Genomic DNA, 21,461 nt, shown 5'->3' with positions numbered 1-21,461 from the left:
CCTCCATGGCCTTCTTTCAAAAGATACCTTCTGTGCTCTACTGCTACAGAAGGTCTATTTCTAAAATAATAAGCATCACCTGGTATCTGCTCACATTCAGCAATAAAGCTGCCAAAACAAAAAAGAAATCATCAGAATGGATGCAAATTCACAAAGTGCAGAATCAATCCTCCAAAATATCCCATCAGGACTTCAAATTTGTTAGAAGTTGTAACAAAACCTGCTGGAACTCTACCAGTTAATGTGTCAGAGACCACATAAAATACACCACTCCAAAAAAATGAAGTCTCCATTGTTTTGCATGGTCACCAAGATAATGTTTCTTATTTTTTGTGTCCTTTTGGATGCTGAAGTCATTCCAGAAGATTTACAGGTAACAAGATCAGAAGAGAAATAATGAACCCTTCTATGCACAAGCCGAGTTGGAGTCTTGCAGCATTTCACACCCCCAAAAGAGAGTGAAAAAACTCCACACTCCAACTTAGGAGCTTGCTGATTGACATCAGCTTGCTACAGCCTCAGCATGAAGTCCTATTCTGAGAGGAGTAAAGAGCCTCACAACTAAGATCATTTAGAAAGTTAAACTGTGGTTCTAGCCTGCTACACCTCAGAGATGGAATGGAAACAGAAACACAATCTCTCTTAGAATTATACCACGAGACATAACCTGAAACACAAGGAACTCAGAGAGGTTGTGGGGTCTCCTTCTCCGGAGGCTTTCAGAACCCACTTGGATGTGTTTCTGTGTGACCTGCCCTAGGTGATCCTGCTTTGGCAGGGGGGTTGGATTCAAAGATCTCTAGAGGTCCCTTCTAACGCTAAACATTCTGTGATTCTGCCTTCTCACGCAAAGATTCAGAGGTGTAGAGACAGAACACGACACCAAACATTATAAAGTAGCCAGAGAATGGGCACTGACCAAGTTCCCTTGATGCATGATACTCTCCTGCCTTATTTTCAAGTGACAGTTTAAATCTCTTTGAAGTTTAATTAACTGGTGGCCAAGGGTGACAGAAAGAAGATTTTGTTTGACTGTTCCGGGGTAGCTGGTTCTCTGGCACAACACAGCCCAGTTTTTGGCATTACTGTATCGAAAGCTGCCTACAGTGCATTAATGAATTGGAGTTCAGCCCTGCATGAAGTGTTTCAACATTCACTCCAACTGTGCTGCAGGAATTTCCCATTTGCTTTTTTTCCTCGCTAATTAGAGAGCCACAGGAACAAAACATGGCCTCCTAAAAGGTGCAGCGTGGCCTCCAGTTCTACTGAGTCAGGGGGAGCTAGGAGATAGTCTAATGCCCTCTGAAGATAAGCCTTAGCTCCAAGAATCAGGTTGGGAGCAGGACACTCTTTATGAAAGTTAGGTAAGATTTACAACCTTCTTCTAACTTGATGACCTACAGGCACCAATATCCATCTAGACATAATCTAGTCCTTAAGCCAGGAGATGCAACGGTTACAGAAGCTGATGAATATGCAGTTTGTTGGAGACTTCTACAATGCAACAGGCTCAGCAACTTCTATTGGTTTATTCACGATTTCAAATTGAAGAAGCTGAAGTTTGGAACCACTTGAGAGAGGCCTTGCCCTCTCCTTTACCCTGAACAGCCAGCAAGGCACCTAAAATCTGCTATTCTTCACATTAACTTAGAAAATGTGGAATTCAGATGCCTGCATTCCTGTGTGACGCCATAGCCAGGGTATGTTTCATTTGCATCCAAGGCAAACACTTGCTGTGCTCCTGATTGTACCGTGCCACATGTCTCTCTCTGATTTCAGCTGCACAGCAGGCAAGGCAGATCAGTAGCCAGGGCCCAAGGTCTGATCCTCCTCAGTGGAGTATTTCCTGCCTGCTGAAGCAGGTGAAACCTTTCACCACCAGTCAGGAAGCATTTTCTTGTCAGCAGATGTAGCCCCCTTCTGCATCATCACTGGTCCTCGTAGGACTGCTTTAATTAAGTAGCATTCTACCATAATTAGCAGAGTACACAAAACATTACATTTATTTAGGAGGCTCAGCAAATTTTGGTAACTATAATACCATTTGAATGCCTTCAGATTGAAAACCAAACCAATTTAATTGATTTTTACACTTGCAGCAACAACTTTATTAGCCAACAACACTAAGGAAGCTGTAAGGAAAACTTAAAACATAGCTTCATTGTTGCTTTGTGTTAAAGTGCCATGCTGGTTGAATATTAAGACAATATATCTGCATTTGAAAGTGCAGAAAACTAAGTATATTAGCAGAAAAACTGCCCCTAAGCTTTCCACTTATTCAGAAGGCTCCTATTCCTCCCTCCTCATGACTCCCAAGGCAAAAAGGCTTTACTCTTCTCTGCTGCTGAGGCTCACAGAGCCACTGGAACATAGATTTTAAAAGAAAAGAATCACAAAATAGTCTGGGTTGAAAGGGACCTCCAAAGCTCAGCTAGTCCAACACTTCCTGCAGTCAGCAGGGGCATCCTCAACTAGATCAGGTTGCCTAGTGCCCTGTTGAGCCTCACCTGAATATCTCCAGGGATGGGGCCTCAGCCACTTCCCTGGGCAACCTGTTCCAGTGCTCCACCACCTTCACGGTAAATAACTTGTTCCTAACATCCAAAAGAAGACTGTAGTCTCCTCAGCCTACCCCTAAAAATAACCTTGACCAGACAAGGATGGCAAAGCTACTTTCCAGCATCAAAACCTGATCCAGATTTCACAGATCTCCATATACCTCTGCTATTACCTACAACAGTTTAGTCCTTACAATCTTTTCATTATTTTTGTTTTACCCTTTAAATGGCATAGTCATCCCACATCACCTTTAAATATTTATTGGCATTTGGAGGTGAATGTTTCACGGCTATTTTAAAGAATGCATAACACTTCTATTGTTAAGTACAAACCAGCAATTCTACACTCTCGGGTATGCTCTCAGTACCATGAAAAAAAGAGGGTTTAATCTTGCACCAAAGCAGACTATAAACATTGACTGCTGCAGAGGAATCATACATTAAGGATGAGTTTTTCAAAGCTGTGTGATTGAAAAGCCCACACAGCTCCCATTTCAGTTAATAGAAATGGCATGTCTGAAATCTCTTCAGCAGGTTTGAATACCTCATTATTCTAGGAAAGGTCTTCTCAGTCTAAGAGTAGTAAGTTGAGTAATAAATTGATAACATGCTATCTCTGACGTACAATGGAAGGCCTTCTCAAAGCAGGAGTGAGTTGGGGTTAAGATGCCACAATTGTCCTTTGTATGCTACCCACATCAAAAATATCTTCTCCCCATGCAGTATGCTTACTTTAGCAACAAAGCTCTGTGAACATATGAACACAATAACATTTACCTGGGTCCTAGGAAAGGACACTAAAACTCAAACAAAAAGAAAGAAAACACCTCACAAACAGGAGATGAAGTTTGTGAAATTAAGTACAACCAAAAAACTGTTTCTATTAGCTACTCAGTGACCATGAAGTAGTCCACAGAAGGAAGATCTTGGAAGTCCTTCCTGTCCACTGGTGGCCACTCCCCAGCTTCCAGAGGACACTCAGCACTTTGGGCTGTGCTAAGAGCAGGGAGGCTGGGGGGTAATTTTGGAGAGGATCACTCATTATACTCCCTGAAGGTACAGCCCTAGATAGAAATTGCAGTAGAAGAGATAGGATATTTTTGTATCCCTGTGGACAAACAGAGACATCTCCTGCAGTGGCATATGCCATAGGAATTCCAGTAGTTGCAGCTCTGCATTATTAGTGAGTCATTTCAAAGCCTAGAAATAGAAACCTTTTTCTTTTAAGTGCTCATACACCATTACCTGATCCTATTATGGAACACTAACAGCTGAACACTGCTCATCTCCCAGGGAAAAAAAAAACACCACTCTTTCTTCAAAATTAAACCAATCATTTGTTCCATGATCATCAATTTATGCACTCCCATCTATTGCCTTTCAATAGATGGAGTTCAAAAATCTATTTTATAGAGAAAGAAAAAAGGCAGAGCTGAAATGCTTTCTTTTCCTAAACAATGTACAGTCAAGAACCTAATGGGGCCGCTGCAGAAGCCACCAACACGTGAAGCTCTGGGAGCTGCAAGTGCTGAGGGCAGTGAAGGAGCAGAAGAGGAAGCCAAGGAAGGTCACTTTGTGGAATGAGTCTCAGCAATGCAAGGATTTTGTTGCATTTAATTGCATTTATAAAGATTTCTCTGAATTAAAGCAGCACATTTTTTTTATATCTATTTGCTGCTTCTCACCAAACTAAAACTGGGAAAATGTGTAAAGTGAAGCTTTTGTCTGGAAAAAAGAAAGAGTGGGAGAAGATGAAGACATTCCAAAATAAGCTGAAGTTGTCAACTGGCAAGTCTCAGTTTTTAGTTCCACTGCAAAAGCTGAAGACGGGATGGAGAAGAGATGTTGGGAGGGTGTGAAGGCGAAAGGTTGTCTTTGGAAGTTGAAGGTGTTCTGCTGCAAAGCTAAAATAGCATAATTAGCCAAGTGCAAAAGCTCCAAATATACAAGCCACTGATACTCTTTCAAACAGAGCCTACCAAAAAATAAACCCGTTCTGGATGCCAACAATAGGCTTGGCTTAAAAGGAGACATGGTTTTGCTGAGCAGGAGGGGAAGATGCCAAAGAGCCAGCACCACCAAGGAAGGCTGGGAAGGCTCAGAACTCAGCACTGCTTCACATTCTGGTCTGGAGTGGTACCTCCAGAGCACAACCATCATGAAGAAAGAACCTTGTCCATCCCACGTCCCGCTCAAAGTGTCCAGCACAACAAGAACCCTCCAAATGGGAGGTTTCCTTCTGCAGCAGCCACACAGCCAGCACTGCTGAGCTTTGTGGCAGAAAGGTAATATATGCTGAAAGACAACAGACAAATGTGACTGATGCCTTTTTTTTTCCTTTACATGACTGGTATAAAACCTGTATCACCAAAAAACTCTAACATCATTCATAACAAGATGTTAGATACAACATAATATGAAAAAATATCTTGAAACAGTCTATGGCTCCCATTCAGGAGGCCTGACTTATCAGTGTTTCTGCATCAAGTTTCAGACTGGCCTTGATTAAAGTTGTTCTATGGAAACATGAATGTTTTTGCTTCCAAGCAGATGATGTCCCACAGATCTACTCTATCTTATTCTTCCTAAGGAAGGGCTGAGATTATGAATCTTAACATGTACCTTTGAATATGTGTATTGATTTGAGTATCAGTTTATATAGCTCAAGGTAACCAAATTCTTTCCACATGATTGAGCATTCCCAACAAACGGGACAGATCTGCTTTCAGGAGTTAAATCTGCCAGCAGTCATGGGGGGAGAAGTTTGGATGCCATTATCCTCAATACATAGGAACTACACAAACAAGTCATAGAACAGTTTGGGTTGGAAAGGACCTCCCAAAGGTCATCTAGTTCAACCCCCCTGTAGGCTCGAGGTGAGGAGAAAGTTCTTCATTGAGAGAGTCATTGGATACTGGAATGAGCTGCCCGGGGAGGTGGTGGAGTTGCCGTCCCTGGAGCTGTTCAAGGCAAGATTGGATGTGGCACTTGGTGCCATGGTCTAGCCTTGAGCTCTGTGGTAAAGGGTTGGACTTGATGATCTGTGAGGTCTCTTCCAACCCTGATGATACTGTGATACTGTGATCCTCTGCTAGGTCAGGTTGCTCAGAGCTTTGTCCAGCCTGATCCTGAAGATCTCCAAGGATGGGGCCTCAGCTACCTCCCCTGGCAACCTGTTGCAGTGTTCCACCACCCTCATGGTGCAGAACTTGTTCTTCACATCCAATCTAAATCTGCTCTTCTCTGATTTCAAACCATTGCCTCTCTTCCTATCACTACAGGCCTTTGGAAACAGTCCCTCTCCAGTCCTTGTCAGAGTTTGTATTATCTTGTCACTGTTAAAACACAACAAAACCCAATATCATATTTAACAACTGGAAGAGTCTCTGAACAGTAGCTCATAACAAACTACTCTTCTCATAGATGCCCCATAGGTGCTCTTCTCATAGGTGCCCCAAATCAACATTCAGGATTTAGCACCAAAAGTAAAACACAGTCCTTTGACTGTGCATGTGTACATTCAAGGATATTATAGCACGTAGCACACATGGAGGAGAGGTTTACCAAGCATGTATTATCTGGTGAGGTATGGAGTACACACTCATCTGATGTTTTGGTTGAGGTGGCCTTTAAATAGTCCTTTTATAAATGGTTGTAACACATTCATCTTCCCAGCACCCTCTGAAAAAGAAGGCAGTACCATCAACCCTAGTTTACCAAAACCATTCATGACTTGCCCCAGGTCACACAGGAGATCTGTGGGGAACAGCTCCTGGGAGCTCAGAAATCCCATCTCAATATCCCAGCCCTGCTGCCATCCGTCCTCAGCACTGCTTAATACAACTAAATTACTGATGGCAACAAATAGCAGAATCTGACTTTCAGATGAGCTGATTTGTACAATGAGTCAATCCATAACTTTTGTCTCCTTTAGACACTTAGATAGATGGGCTGAACGCCCAGCATGTTATAATAACCCTGAAAAGCTTTTGGCTCTAGCTGCAAACACATTAGCATTAACTTAAATCTGCTGCTTTGTTTACTATAGGAGATATCTGCTTCTGCTCTAGGGCCAATGATACCAATTAAAGAGACCCAAAGACAGAGCTCACAGAGCAGTTTATAGTATGAGAGTAGACACCCACTAATGCAAAATTTAGTGAACTTTAACTGGAATTTATTCCTCCAAAGCACTGCAGTCTGACAGTCACTTTTTTTTTCCTCTCCTGGTCCTGGACTTGCCATGATTTACATTTAAATCCTTCACAAAAACTTATTAGAAAGCCCTAGAAACTGGGGCTACTCCTGCTGTTCCTGAAATTGATTCATGCAACTCCAGTCTTGCATCTGTGTAGCTACAGATTACAGCAGTCACCCTTGATTTAAGCTGTCAGAGAGCAAGACAAGGAAAATCACTGAACATTCTGCTCTTTCAGATGCAGAAACCCATTAGAGTCCACATGGCCCTACAGGTACCAGAGTAAATCACTGGGTGGCACAGGATGTCATTCAGTAACAAGAGGCTTATTTCTTTAAAGTTACAAATGTCACAAGCCTAGGAGGGGTCTAATCACACTCAGAACACCCAAGCAGCATTGGAGGTGATAATTTATTGACCATATCAGTGTAGCTTAATGCACAGACTGAAAAGCCAAGTCAAGGATTGTATCCGGACCTCTGAATTATCCCCAGCTTGCAAGGGTAAGCAGCTTGCTGCATGCCAATGAAGAAATCAGACAAAGCCAAAAGCAAGATTAGGATAGAACCATACTTTGCTTCTATTGAGGTTTAGTGAAAAGATATTCTTTTGTTATTGTTTTTAAGTGGCTAGAAACAACTTCAGGGTCATTATTAAGACACCCTGCTGGAATCCAGCATCACTGATTGCCCAGATGGACAGCCAGGGAGCAGATCCAAAAATCTATCCAGGTCAGCAGAGTGCTTTTTATCAGTCATAGCCCTAGAATACCAGTTGTGGCCTGACTAGTGCTGGCTTAGCCTTTAAACACCAGTGCTCATTACCATCAGGTGCCAACCCTCGAGCGGCTGTGCCCCTTTGAAAGCACACAGATGTGGAAGTAAAAATAGTAGTATTAAAAAGTAACACAGAATGGCAAACAAAAGAAATGATTCCTTGCTTTCCTGTACTAACACTTGGTGCTACCAAAAAGAGAGGAGGTTTCCAAGCAAAAAGTGCAACAGACTCAGGGACACATTTTCCAGCAGCTCCCACTTGCTGCTTTGCTTCCAGTAACACCTCCACAATGATCAAGCCCATTTTGCAGCAAGATGAGAGAAGCAAATGGCAACAGGAGTATGTCACAGGCACGACACCATAGAAAGTCACTCGTGGCAGTTTAAGCAGCCTCTCAGAATGTGCCTACCCTCATCACTACCATAAAGAAAAATAAAGTAACCCAGACTAAATTAGGAGAGATGGATTTACCTCACTGGTAGTACCTTTTTGCCTCCTCCCATATGAAAAGATAGAAAATCAGAAGCCAAAGCAAAGATTAAACCAGTCTGTATTTTGAAGAGGTGACACACCCAAGGCCTTACTCAATGTTCCATCCTCACTTCTGCACAGTCAGAATCCGCACACTGCTGCCAGTGTAGCCCCAAGGCTGTGAATGGTTTGGTGAAGCCCCTCATACAGACTGCCTCCAGATTCAGCTCTTCAATAGCAGAAATAGTGTTGCTTGATCATATTAGAAGGGAAATTAAGTAGGAAGCAAAGGACTTACCATCCTCACCTGCTATTCAGGCTCCTGGAGAAGAAAGGAAGGAAGGGAAGAAAACCTCAGGAACTGAGGACATTTTGATTCCCTTGAGTCCTCATTCATGGAAACAGAAAAATCAGAAACCCTGACGGTCTCCTGTAGCAACCCTCTCCTGTCACGTTGTGAGGAAAATTCTTTCGGACAGCTCTTTACAGGGGATACAGGAATTATTGACAACAAATCTCCCTCCCAATCAGCAGGATGATCATTCTCATCCAAGGACTGCAGATATGCCGAGTTTGGCAGAGCTGAGGCAAGCCCCCATTCCATGCAGCTCATCCAAAGATGCAGCAAGAGCACCTGCATCTACCATCCCTAGCCTGCTCCAGGATGCCACAGAAAAACCTCTCCCCATCTAGCAACTCACATGGGGGCTTACGAGCCAATGCCCCCAGCTACCTGAGGTATCACTTTGCCAGAGAGCAGACTTCCTGATCCTGCTGCGGGGGGGCAGTTCCATTTATCCCTCCCTCCCATTTATTGCAATGGTTTCCTAGTACAAGTTCTAGGGTTGCCACCGAGAAATACCAACACAGAAAACCACCCAAGCCACAGGCAGCAAGCAGAACACCCTTACAGCTGCCCTAGAGGGCAGGGGCCGCGGGTCACTTACACACTGGTGTTTGATTTCCTCTCCCGGCTCCGCATCTCAGAAAGCCTCCCCGCGGAGAGCCGCCCGCAGGCTGCCGCAAGCCCGGGCGCAGCCAGCCCGCCTCTCGCTGCTCCTCGGGAGTGACAGCGCCGAGCAGGGCAGCCCTCCCTCCGCCCCTCCCTCCCGCTCCCGGCGTGTCAGAGCCAAAGCCGAAACGCGAGCACGTCGGGCGGCACCGAGCCCGCCGCTGTCCCCGCCGGCAGCCGCCCCCTTAGCCCCGCCGGCGCGGCCACTGGCGGGGCGCTGCCGGGCGCAGGGTCCGCTCCCGTCCCGCCGTGACCGCTCCCCGCCCGCACCGCTGACACCAGCGGAGGCAGCCTCGGCCCCGAGCCGCCCACTTTAAACCGTGCCCGCCCTGGGGCCGGAGCTGAGCTGCTGGGGCTCGGGGGTTTCTTCAGGGTCCCAGCCAGCAGAGGAAGGGAGGCGGGAGGACACCCCCTTGCCTGCCGGGCTCCTTGCCTAAGCGCCGCTCTTGGGGTGCTGGCTTTTACTGGGGGAGGACTGGGGAACAGGAACCATGTGAAGAAACAGCGTCCAACAGATTATGAGCATCACGGACACGTACCGCTGCCCAGCTCCCGAAGGCAAAATCCTAGGATGGGAAAGGCTGGGAGAAGCAGAGCGATAAGGCAAGGCAGGGCGTGGGACTGGGCTGGCAGAAAGCAAATGGCATGTCACCCGCAGCAGCGAAACACAACCCAGCGCTCAGCCCCCTGCTCCAATTGCTCCACATAGCATTTCAAACGACTCAAGAGCACAGAACGCGGTCATACTCTAGGGAAGCTACTTAGGAGGCTTGCAGGGTTTCTGGAAAGGGAACTTCTCACAAGACTAAATGGGAGTTTAATCTTGTTTAGATCAAGTCACCTTAATGGTACCTTATGTGTCATTTAAAGTGACTTTAAGAACTGCAAGGAACAAGTTCAATACTAGAAGGATGAAGCTGGCATGATAGCAAATGTTTAGATCAGCTTCCAGGCAGGCAACCAGCAATAGAACAAGGGGACACAGTCTCAAGTTGTGCCGGGGTAGGTATAGGCTGGATGTTAGGAGGAAGTTCTTCACAGAGAGTGATTGGCATTGGAATGGGCTGCCCAGGGAGGTGGTGCGAGGCACCGTCCCTGGAGGTCTTCAAGAAAAGACTGAATAAGGCACTTAGTGCCATGGTCTAGTTGACTGGATAGGTCTGGGTGCTAGGTTGGACTGGATGATCTTGGAGGTTTCTTCCAACCTGGCTGATTCTATGATTCAGTTCAAGATGTAACCAGGTCCCATTTAATTAACAGTTCAACACATACAGCAACCAACAGCCTTTTTCAAACACTATTTACTACTCCAAGCCTTCCTATTACAAGCACAGATGTTAAGTCTCCTTTTCAAGCACAAAAGAAACCAGCAGAACACTGCTGCAGCTGAGAACAGAGTAGGTCAGTGAGGTGATGGTCACTGTGAAACAGAAGGAAATATTCTGGGTCAGCAACACCAGAATTTGTTTTCTAAAGGATTTGCAGAAAATGCCATCATTTATTATGTGGTTCAAGTACGACAGGTAACACCTCTCATTCTTCTTCTAGTACATCATCACTTCAGTAAACAATGGGCAAAGTTTTATTAGAGTACCAAGCTTCCTCTGTGCAACAATAGGATCCAAGAGCAAAGAGTATTAGCTACTTTCCCTAGCTGTGCAGCTTTCTGAAGGAATAAAATAACAACTCTATATTAAGCATACAAAACCTCACAGTGCTTCAGACGTGAAGCCAGATTTGTTTCAGCCACACAAGGTTTGATAATTTTAGTAGGAAAATATTAACCCACACATGAAGAAGAGATGATAGGCTATGATGTGCTATTAAAATCAGAAGATGAAGCAAGAGTTAAAGAGAGCAGCAAGTACAAAGAAACAGAAACTACTTTGTGATGCCAAGTACGTTAGCTCTGGTCAGTGCTACCTGGAACTGGCTCGGAGGAAGCTTTAACAGTCCTCAATACTCTTCCCACTAACACTGTAAATTAATCAGTTGAGCTAGTTATGCAGGAATATACATATATTTTTAAGTAGATCTCTTCCTTTACTTTCCTCCCCTCTAAATAATGCTATGCTTCCACACCACTAACATAAAGTGGCCTACAACTTCATTCTGAGACCAAAGCAAGTGGCAGCACTCTTTCTGCAGTCCAGAGAGGCAAGGCATTTTGAATCCTGCAGCAGCAAGTACAATATGAAGGAATAAAGCAAGCTAGGAAATTGCTGCATTGAAATGTGGCATGAAACATTCATTTGCTTTTCCCTGTCCCTTCTTCTCTGTTTTCCAGATACATCTAAGTTGTTTCATTCATAACAAATGAAATCAATAAAGCTTTTAGCTCCGAGCACAGAGTTGTTCGGCAGAATGCTGCACCCCTTTCAAACCTGAACCCTTCCGGAATTAGACAGCAGCAAAGCCCAAGTGCAAAAGAGATGCTGGAGCAGGCCCAGCAGAGCCATATAGGGGATCTTACAAGTAAATACAAATATGTGTCTCTGGAAAAGATGGGGAAAGCAACAATGCTTCAGTGCTTCTCAGTGGAGTGCAGTGGGTGCCAAAGCAGCGCAAGCAGCAGACTCCTCTCTTGTGGGGGCTGTAAGCCCTTTCACTAATTAAAGCTGCTCTGCCATGCTTCGTTTTCTGATATTTGAGCAGCCCAGTCTGCCTCGGTGGCAGTTGCCTTGCTGTGGGCAGAACAGAACACACCACTGAGCTCAAGCCAAAGGCTGATCACTAATAAATGATACCCAAACCAACAAGGTACTGCCCAAAGACATTTCTCAGAGAGGACAATCTGAACTTCAGAACATCTTTTCCATCCTGGGGTTAGAGTCTTTCTTACATTACAGCGTAACTAACACAAAGAGGTGGCCAAGACAACGTGTCCCCAACTGGCAGAATGAGGAGCAGTTTTCTCCTGCTAGAGAATGCTTTGAGAGTTTTCTTCTTCATAGTAACAGAGCACTGAAGTGAAGCAAAATATTTCTCTCCAGCACTAATCCCTCCAGAAATAAGCTAACAAAGGCCATTTCTGAGAAGAGTCCTTCGTGTGCCATCTCCTGAATTGCTGCACAAGGGATGATTTCCACTTGCCAGGCAGAGCAAGCCACAGAGTGAGAGAAGCAGTTGCCAAATGCACATTAGCCCGTGTCTACAGAACAGCCATGAATTACTGTAGAGCAGAGCCTTGGGTATTTCAAAATGGGATTGCTAGCTTGGGGAGGTGGGGGAGAAGGGTGTTAAGTTCCATTCTTCACGAGACAACAGCAAGCCCAGAGATGCCTCTCAAGACACTGTTGCTAAGGGGAACCATCAGAAGTTTAATGAGAAGCAGATCCATATTCTTGCCAGAGGAGTCTCCATCTGTAGGAAGATCAAGATGACATCTACCTACCTATTTGGGTCCTACCCCACTCAAAACAAAACAATACTGATTTCTGGTGCAGCTATGTTCTTGCCTTATCTATCAATCACTCACTCCAAAAACAAGTCCCATGCAGCTGCTTTCCTCAGGTAATGGGAAAAGTGGAGAACACACAGCACTTATGTCTTCCAAAATCTGCTGGCTTTGAAGGCAGGAGAACTGGGGAAGGTAATACAGCCAAATTAACACATGAAGGATGCTAGGAATGCACTTTCTGGTGGAAAGGATAACTTTACTGTGTTCAGTTCTGGGCCCCTCAAATTAAGAAAGATGTTGAGCTGCTTAAACATGTGCAGAGAAGGGCAACAAGGCTGGTGAGGGGGCTGGAGCACAAACCCCATGAGGAGCAGCTGAGGGATCTGGGGCTGTTCAACCTGGAGAAGATGAGGCTTAGGGGAGACCTAATTGCTCTCTACATCTACCTGAAAGAAGGCTGTAGCCAGGCAGGGGTTGCTCTCTTCTCCCAGGCACTCAGTGACAGAACAAGAGGACACAGTCTCAAGCTGTGTCAGGGAAGGTTTAAGCTGGACATTAGGAATAAATTCTTAATGGAAAGAGTGACTGCCCATTGGAATGGGCTGCCCAGGGAAGTAGTGAAGTTACCATCCCTGGAGGTGTTTAAAAGGAGACTGGATGAGGCACTTAGTGCCACGATCCAGTTAATTAGAAGGGTTAGGTGATAAGCTGGACTTGATCATCCTAGAGGTCTTTTCCAACCTGGTTGATTCTGTGAGAAAGAGTTGTTCTAGACTCACCCCATTCTTCTTCACTGCTGCTTGCCTTCCCTTTCCTCCCCCTCAGAGCTTTACTGGAAAGGGAAACTAACCTTGTTTACAGCGTAGGCAAAAGGAAGTTCTCTGGCATTTCTTTCCAGCATTAAGTCTTTCTAATTACATTTCTGTGCATTTCTGTTTAGTGTTTGGGACATAATTGAAGGAGGTGGTTCCTACAGTTCAGCCACCAGCACGAGCCAACCTGAAGATTTTCCAAAGCTCCCAACAGGAACAAGAAGCTTTCAGACAAAGTTAACAACTCACTGGGGAGCTGGAACCACAGCGGGTAGCTCCCATCACTACACTGTAATCCTTGCAAACATTCAGACCCACACAGATCCCCTCTAGGATACTCAGCAAAACTTAGATTCTGCTATTTTCCCAAGGAAAGCTATAGTCTGTGATAACTTCAGTTCATCCTGCAGACTGTGGAAATCAGAACTGCTATCAGAGATAACAGAATTTACTATAAAGTGCAAAGTTGGGGGGTAGAAAAGAAAAAGAAAGATACATTTCTGCTAATTGAGTACAAGTTTTTCCTCAGGCTTTCACCTATCCCAAAGGGCTTCTTAGTACTTTGAGGGATTAAACTCACTGCAGAAGCCTTTGGAGCGTGCCAAGTGCTACTTGCCCTTGCAGGCAGACCTTAGCAAAACCAGACTGCCAGAATTTATTGAGAATACTTTCTCTATTGCACTTAAAGGATGGTTAGGTTAAAGTGTTTTGAGGAAAACGAGCAGATCCTGAAGCCAAAGAGTAAGATGCTGGCAGGAGCTGGTGAGAGCAGAGAGGGGATTTTGCAATGTCCTCTGTTTCCATTTGTAAATATGTCCCCTCAGCCTACAGATTAATCTATCCTTTTAAACACAAGCTTCTTGTTAAACAGCAACAATTAAACCCCAAAAGTACCCTCCTCAGCACATTATATATTTTAATGGAGCTGTCCTTGACATGCGATATGAAGGTAAATTCGTTTCCTGTCAGCCTGACTCAGTCTAATGGAGTTTGGAGCTGCAGTTTTTCCACTCCTCTTAATGACTTGTTGCAATGGAGATGAGTGCTCTGTGTACAGCAATGCCATCTTCTGGCACAGCTCCTGTGAGAAAGGGAGCTTGCTGAATACTACAAAAAGAAAGCTCCTGTTTGGGGAAAACAGAAACTCAGGCTCCACAATAAATCTCGGATTTTCCCCTCTCCACTGCACTTACCGTTGGGCTCCAATTGTTCACGGGGGCTGAAACGCAGCAGTGAGCAGGCAGTGCTCTGTGCGAGCAGACTCTGCAGCGTGCCTCAGAGGCACACCGAGAGTGAAGATTCACACAAACCCAAAAGTGAAGCACTGTGGCTGAGGACATGGACATGTTCAAAACTCATCAAGAACCTGGCAGGAAGGGCAAGCAGTCAAACAAAGCCAACTTTGCATATCCCTGGGAAAATGCTTTAGTATCAGCAAATATTTCACGCATCTGATTTATCTTACTTTTGTGTTCCCAGCCAGAAAAATCTATATTAAGCAACAGCAGAGATTGAAAACACGTGCTGTTTATGTTCAGGAAATAAACAAGGGCTACAATTCATAGCTTCCTCACAATTCTGCCTTTTTCTTGAACCATCTCTACTGGTCTTTGAGAGGTACAGGACAGGGCTTAAAGGTTTCCCATTACATCTAATACCTGTGGGTTTTCCCAAAGTTTTCAAGCCTCATGCTGCAGTATGCATTGAGTACAGACTTTAAAGACCAAATGAAGAGACGGCTCAGGGGGGACCTCATTGCTGTCTACAACTACCTCAAGGGAAGTTGTAGCCAGGTGGAGGTTGGTCTCTTCTCCAGGCAACCAGCAACAGAACAAGGGGACACAGTCTCAAGGTGTGCCAGTGGAAGTATAGGCTGGATGTTAGGAGGAAGATCTTGCCAGAGAGAGTGATTAGCGTTGGAATGGGCTGCCCTGGGAGGTGGTGGAGTCACCGTCCCTGGAGGTGTTGAAGCAAAGCCTGGATGAGGCACTTAGTGCCATGGTCTAGTTGATTGGCCAGGGCTGGGTGCTAGGTTGGACTGGATGATCTTGGAGGTCTCTTCCAACCTGTCTGATTCTATGAGAAAGCTGCATCTTAAGTAGTTCTGCTTTGAAATAATACTTGAAGAGAAACATGATTGTGGAGTTCTTGCTGCATCATATGAAACCAAAAGCCCACCCTGGGAATCAACTTCTCCCAGACAGCCCACACCTTGCTGCTTCTCAGATACCACTACCCCCAGTAAGACAACAACCAGCTGGTAAATTACAGCTGATTCCTTTCTCTCCCTGACATCTTCATTCCACAACTCATCCAGAGACAATGAATCCATGCGGGTGAAACACTCCGAAATTAATTCTGAGATGTCTAACAAAGACATAACTCCAAGTAAACTGCTTCCCACAGTAAGTGTGTCTGGAGACTCTTCTTCCCACAGATTCCCATCAGATCAAGGTCAACTTACAGATAGGCTCCATTCTCTCAGCAATTCCTGCAAGCTGACAATAATTCCCTTTCAGAAGTTTTCTATTTAACCTTTCGCAATATCAAGTATTAGAGATGAATATGCTTTGGTCCAATTCCCTGCTCATGTCCTGACTGAGAGAAGGGGAGCATGTCCAGAGACATGGCCTACAGTTCAAGTGCAGCTTTCAGGTTTTGTTTTGATTTATCTCATAAGGCATTTGAGAGTCAGTCTATAAAAAACAGCCAGAGAGGCGCTTTCAGGAAAACAAGATTATTACTGGAAGTATCTTCAGTTAAATAAAGTTTATCCTCTGGACATATCTACATAACAACCTCTAATACTGCCCTAACATATGTGGTAAATAGAACAGACAGACAGGCAACCACAGCCACACAAACCATGAAACTAAAGAGCTGACACAATCAGATTGGGTTTTAAGGCCCACTCAGCCAAGCATTCTGTTTCTTTCTTCCTCTGTGGGGGAGATCAGTCACTCAAAATAATATCATTTGGGACCTACCACCCAAATTCTCAATCACTGTCTAGTTTTCTTTCTTAAGAGCATTTGAATGTTTCGTTTCTGCAGTCATCATGCAATAGAGCAAATAGCACAGTTCTCTCTAGCAAACACACAAAAGCTGTAGAGTAAGCAATGCTCCAGCACAGCCAAGGTGCAGATGTTTGAAAGCAAAAGGTAATCTTGTTTTTAACCTCAGCTATAGAGAGTTTTCTCAGTGTGAGAAGAGAGATGACTTCCCAAAAGGTTTTTGCAGAGATGCCATACCAAGATCTGCTCTCTGAGAGCTGTAAATTCAACCTCTCATAAGACTAGAAAAAGAAATGCCAGTGAAGAACATGCCACCAATTTCAGGATCTCATTACCTGAGCGGTCTTCTTCTACAGGTTTAATAGTTTCTACCTTTGCTGGCTCTGGCAAAGCTACCATAAGCAAAGACTTCTCTTCCCACAGGGACACCACGTATGTGAAAAAGATTAGGGAGTACAAACCAAATCAAATTAAAAAGCACTTTAGGCCAAATGTAATAATTCTGCAGATCAGTAGCTGAACACAGCAGGTTTTATCCTATTGAGTTACCTCTTCAGAGGCTGCCCAGCTATGCGGGCAAGGTGATCTTAGACACATGCCTACAGTACTGCTCACACAACTCAGGACCTTCTTTTGCAAGGGCAGTAAAAACCTAGGGAAAGCACAGCAGACAGCCTGTGATCCACAAGCAGATTTATACACAGGACATCTGAAATGTGTACACTCTTAAAACATTTGACTAGTTGAGTTACATTCCTTTACTTCCAAAGTTCACGCATCTGGGTAAACACAACCGTTTCCCATGTCTGCCGGTGTCCAAATGCCTCATGAGTAATCTCAGTAATGTATGTTTGGAAGCAGAAGTGAAGTCTTTGCCTTGCCAAATCCTGCACACCAGTAGCCAGTTTACAGAATTCTTTTTGTCTGGCAACAGAGACAAATGTGGGTTCTAGTAGCAATGACAAGCATTTGTGGTTTGCATCACTGAATGGTTTAGGTTGGAAGGGACCTTAAAGATCATCCAGTTACAACCCACTTGCCATGGGCAGGGACACCTTCCACTAGCCCAGGTTGCTCAAGGCCTCATCTGACCTGGTCTTGAGGGACATTTGAGATGCTTGAGCGTGTCCAGAGAAGGGCGACGAGGCTGGTGAGAGGCCTTGAGCACAGCCCTACGAGGAGAAGCTGAGGGAGCTGGGATTGTTTAGCCTGGAGAAGAGGAGGCTCAGGGGAGACCTTATTGCTGTCTACAACTACCTGAGGGGTGGTTGTGGCCAGGAGGAGGTAGGTGGCCAGCACCAGAACAAGAGGACACAGCCTCAGGCTGCACCAGAGGAAATTTAAGCTCGAGGTGAGGAGAAAGTTCTTCACTGAGAGAGTCATTGGACACTGGAATGGGCTCCCCGGGGAGGTGGTGGAGTCGCCATCCCCAGAGCTGTGCAAGGCAGGACTGGACATGGCACTTGGTGCCATGGTCTAGCCTTGAGCTCTGTGGTAAAGGGTTGGACTTGATGATCTGTGAGGTCTCTTCCAACCTTGGTGATACTGTGATCTTCAGGGAGAGGGCATCCACAACCTATCTGGGAAACCTATTCCAGAGTCCCACCACAGCGTAACACTAATTGGTCTTTCATTGCTGCAGTTTTAAAAGTAAGCGAGAGAAAAAAAAAAACAGCTCTGTGGAGCTTGCATTTAGGGTAGCAGATGATGCACCTGCTACTTTCCACCACGTTTCAGAGCTGAGTTTAGTACCTCCGTTCTCTTCAGAGCAGCAGCCCAATGCCAGCTGAGCAGATCAGTTGCCTGGTAAAAGAAGATTACTGAATGTTCCTTCAAGGAAGCTAGACATGAGTTTTCATCAGGCAAGGATGATTGGTGACACCTCATCAGGAAACACTGAAACAGACTTCTTAAAATACTTTGTTGTAAATTGGCAGAGATGCCCTTTAAAAAGTCACATTTGTTGCATTCTCTGTTGTGGGTGAAAGAGACAAATAAAATAAACAAACAAAAAAATCAACACATGCAACTTGCCTAAATTAGGACAAAAAATAACCTCCTCCAAGAAATGGAACATTTGATTTAGGCTTAGAAATGAAGAAAGATTTCTATCTTTCCAAATGTTCTGGTCACCAATGTGAAAATTTCACATCAGCTTGACAGGAGAAAAAAAGCCTTTGGTCTAAATGACTGCTTTAATGTAAGCCTTTGACATCCAGATGCAACACTGCTTCCACTTTTGGCAGAACAGAATCCTCAGCAGAGACATTTAATTCCAATCAAGGGCTACACTGCATGCCTAGTTAGGCTTCTACAGGTTTTCCATCTACATGAAGTACACAGAACTGACACAAAAAGGCCCTGTGGAAACCATTCTTCAGTGCTTGGGTGTTAGAAGGATGTTTCCCACTGCATTCTGCATGTATAGTTATAGAATTCAATCCCTAAATTGCACTAAAATTATTCTTTTAATTATACACTGAATGGCCTCTGAGTGAAATATCTAGTCATTAACACAATTAAAAATGCACTAAAAACATCATCATTTCTCACTGCCCCATGGCTTCCACCGCATCTTTAATAGCTCAGCTCTCATCTTCTGTGTTACCATGGTTAAGTGTTCTGCCACACAATTCCATCTTCCTACAAACTGGGACCAAAATACATATTTGTGTCATCTTCAAATGAGAAGATTTAATTTTTCCCTCCTGTATCACAGTGTGCTTCTGCAAACACATCTATCTTTGTAACTGCATTTAGGTCAAGGTTATTCTATGGCAGCTGCAGTCATTGTGACAACTACAGATATTAAGAGTTTAAGACCCATTTACCATAAGAAATGTGAAAACAGACACATTAAAAACTTCCACACTTTTGTTTTCCCTGCTCTAATCCTTTCAGTTTTGTATAATATGAAAAATAAGTCTCTTTAGAATGTACCTTAAACCAGTATTTTCTGTTGTCTTTTTTTCTCCCAGGTGGGTGTACCATTGCGTGCTACTCCTGCCACTACAGTAGAAAATTAAGTCTAGGAAAGTTCATTGCAATTTCTTAAGCACAAAGTTTTTGGCACACAGAATGGCTCAGGTTGCAATGGATCTCAGAGGTCATCTACTCCAACCTCCCCATCGCAGTCAAAGGCACTTCTCAACTAGATTTGGCAGCTCAAGGCGTCAGCCACTCGGCTACACTTGGCAGCTGAAGGTCTCATCCAAGATGCCCTCCAACACCCCCAGGGACAAGGCAGCCACAGTCTCCCTGGGCAGCCTATTCCACAGTCTCACCACCCTCACACTGAAGAACTTCTTCCTAAGATCCAGTCTAACCCTGCCCTCTCTCACCTTGTCCCATCTCTAGACACCCTCTGCAGCCTTACTGTAGGACCCCCTCAGCGAATGGAAGGCAGCTCTAAGGTATCTCTGGAGTCTTCTCTGCTCCAGGCTGAACATTGCCAGCTCCCTCAGCCTGTCCTCATAGCAGAGGTGTTGCAGCCCTTGGATCATCTTTGTGGCCCTCCTCTGGACTCACTCCAATAGCTCTGTGTGCTTCTCATGCTGGGGACACCACGACTGGAGGCAGGATTGGAGGTGAGGTCTCAGCAGAGCAGAGCCAAGGGACAGAACCTTCTCTCTTGCCCTGCTGGGCACACTTCTCTTGCTGTGGCCTAGAATAGCATTTGCCCTCTGGGCACTGCTGGCTCATGGGGAGATTCTCATCATTCAACAACCCCAAGCCTCTTTCTTCAGAGCTACTCTCAACCCACTCTGCACCCAGCCTGGATTTGCACCTGGGGCTGGCCCAACCCAGATGCACATATGCTGCTGACTAGATCTTTACAATTATATTACCAAAGCAAAAGAACAGGCACCAAGTAAACCTTCATTTACCTTTGCACAAAAAGCATTACCCTCTTTTGAGTAAGACTTGATACAGACCTTTTGGTGTATATTCTAGAGCTGAGACAATGGTTTAAGCAGCCAGCTTTAGAACATGATTACACAATTATTTCTTTTGGGAACTGTTTACTACAGCCACCACATACTCTGCAACAATCAGCCACCCCATGTACTTATAAATTAACTCTTCAGGTTGTCCATACAAGCCCTAGAAATTCCATGTGAAATCCAGCTGAAACAAAACTGAAGATAAAATATGTACTGACATAGGTTCACTTTACATGAAGATGAGTTTTGCAACATAAGCTCACACCATTTACCCTAGATCATCACAGGCAGTGTATTCCACCAAGCAGACCTTAACTAAAGAGAGCTAATAACATGTTTTCTGTACTGCCCTGAAATTTGCTGCCCTTAAGTCAATCCTGATTTCACAGTATCAGAGTATCACAGTATCATCAAGGTTGGAAGAGACCTCACAGATCATCAAGTCCAACCCTTTACCACAGAGCTCAAGGCTAGACCATGGCAACAAGTGCCACATCCAACCTTGCCTTGAACTGCCCCAGGGACGGCGACTCCACCACCTCCCTGGGCAGCCCATTCCAGTGTCCAATGACTCTCTCAGTGAAGAACTTTCTCCTCACCTCGAGCCTAAATCTCCCCTGGTGCAGCCTGAGGCTGTGTCCTCTTGTTCTGGTGCTGGCCACCTGAGAGAAGAGAGCAACCTCCTCCTGGCCACAACCACCCCTCAGGTACTTGTAGACAGCAATAAGGTCACCCCTGAGCCTCCTCTTCTCCAGGCTAACCAATCCCAGCTCCCTCAGCCTCTCCTCGTAGGGCTGTGCTCAAGGCCTCTCCCCAGCCTCGTCGCCCTTCTCTGGACACGCTCAAGCATCTCAATGTCCCTCTTAAACTGGGGGGCCCAGAACTGAACACAGTACTCAAGGTGTGGTCTAACCAGTGCAGAGTACAGGGGCAGAATGACCTCCCTGCTCCTGCTGACCACACCATTCCTGATGCAGCTACACAGACTACACACAACTACACGACTACACAGACTAATAAGGGATTCTAAGCTGCAGCTGAAGTGAAGGTGACCAGGTGCCTCAGTTCCTTATTAAACAGCAGCAAGACTGAATAATTATTTTACATTCTGGGGTTTGTTTGACATGACAATAGAATTGTAAGAAACTGGAGCATTGACTCTGAGCTCATTTTTACAATCTATGGCATTCCCAGTATTTCAAACTGATAGATCATCATTAACATCAGAGTCATTTGGGCATTCTATTATTAATCTCAAAAAAGAAACCCCAAACA

General features: G+C 44.9%; 1 protein-coding gene across 4 annotated transcripts in view; it reads right to left on the bottom strand.

Moving 5' to 3' along the window:
• ANK2 (ankyrin 2) overlaps positions 1-21,461 on the bottom strand; it is a 333,329-nt gene that overhangs the window by 294,748 nt on the left and 17,120 nt on the right. The window contains exon 1 of one of the 4 annotated variants that reach the window (XM_064149788.1): positions 8,952-9,055. The exons of the other annotated variants lie outside the window; for them this stretch is intronic. The gene's annotated coding sequence lies outside the window, so the exon portion shown is untranslated. Of the gene's footprint in view, positions 1-8,951; positions 9,056-21,461 lie in introns of those variants that run through there. 4 annotated transcript variants of the gene reach the window in all.

This window comes from Pogoniulus pusillus, chromosome 10 (genome assembly GCF_015220805.1).
Source record: "Pogoniulus pusillus isolate bPogPus1 chromosome 10, bPogPus1.pri, whole genome shotgun sequence".
NCBI lineage: Eukaryota > Metazoa > Chordata > Aves > Piciformes > Lybiidae > Pogoniulus > Pogoniulus pusillus.
The sequence above is the reverse complement of the archived record's forward strand: the minus strand, read 5'-3'. Positions and strand labels throughout refer to the sequence as shown.